This window comes from Pinus tabuliformis, chromosome J, assembly GCF_031772625.1.
Source record: "Pinus tabuliformis cultivar Carrire ecotype Pingquan chromosome J, CPIR1, whole genome shotgun sequence".
NCBI lineage: Eukaryota > Viridiplantae > Streptophyta > Pinopsida > Pinales > Pinaceae > Pinus > Pinus tabuliformis.
Genome location: NC_142295.1, coordinates 232403952 through 232405405, shown reverse-complemented (window position 1 = coordinate 232405405; position 1454 = coordinate 232403952).

Sequence of the window (1454 nt, the reverse complement as noted above, 5' to 3'; positions counted from 1 at the left end):
ATTTTCTAGTTGGGCAAGGCAAGGTCTGGGCCAAGGCAGCCCAGACCCGTTGAGGAGCGACTGGAAACATGAGAATTCTGAATGCATGGCGAAGCTGAGTGCAAACAAGAGCGAATGATCATGCATGGAAACAGTGAGTGCAGGATTCAAAAAACAGAAAAACAAGCATGTGTGTGAAGCGAGTCAAAGTGACGACGACCGTTAGTGCAGAAAAAATGTCATGCATGCGATAGCAGTGAGATGCAAAGAAAAATTGAAACATTGTTTCTACAAGCTAACATGCATGAAAATGACAAAAGGCATTCATTTAAATCAAGCAGACAACACTTACACAAAGCAACATACAAAAAGTGACAAAAATGCACCACAATGCATGAAAAGAATACTTACCCTGAAAAAAGTTGAGTTGAATGTGTCGAAGACTCCTAGATGTGATGTGGGATGTCAGAGATGCAAGATCGATGTGAGGAATGAGCTTTGCAGTGTCTAACAAATGAGTTTTGATAAGATCAAGGTTATGACACACATGCCACAAATCTAGGAAAAAGCGACACTTGGTGGAAGGTTTCTAAAATGATCTTTGCATGTAACCTCCAGTTGCTAAAGATAGATCCTTAAAATCTAAGGATGCTTTGCTTTTTTGCCTTTTCGAGAAAAGCAGGCCATGCATGCAAATCAACCTTTCTCAGTCCTGGAGGGAACCAGTCAACCTGACAGCACATGCAATAGCCTACAAGCCTAGGGATGAAATTTACATAGTTTTTAGGTTGAGCAAGGCTGGCTGTCCCTCAAGCATTACGCAATTTCATGGGCTAGCAAGTCATTACCTCCTAGAATTGTACAATTTCTAAGCTGAAGCTAAGTGTTGGGCTAGATTGCACAATTTCAGGGGGGAAGGCTGCCTGGCTAGATTGTGCAATTCTGGAGCCCAGCAGGATTATGAAATTTTTGGAGAGAAGGCTTGTTCCCCTCTAGAATTGTGCAATTTTAAGGGTGAGGATCTTAGCCAGAAAATAGTCTAAGTCCAGAATGATAACCTGCGGGTGGGATACAAACAAGTTGACATGCAAAGGTTGGCAAGCCACTGAAACTCAGTTGAAGCCTATGTACTTGAAAATGCACGACATGCTTCTTAGGATGGTTGGTAGGGAGGCTCCAAAACGAAGCTAAGTAAAAATTTTGGAGGGTGGTTGTAGCTGCTACAACACTTGGTGACACACTAGTAGAACTCCAGCTCTCTGAATGGACCTTGTTTCGTGAAAATCAAGTCTAACTCTTTCGGAAGTATTGTTCATTTCTCTGATCATATTGGTTTCCACACTAGCTTGATTGAAAGATGTAGCACCTGTCATGCTCTTGCTCGGTCAACAAACATTCCAAGTGAAGTCAACACAATTATTTCGATTGAAGTTGAGGGGTATATTGGTGCACAAGCAATATGATAGTCAGACTTT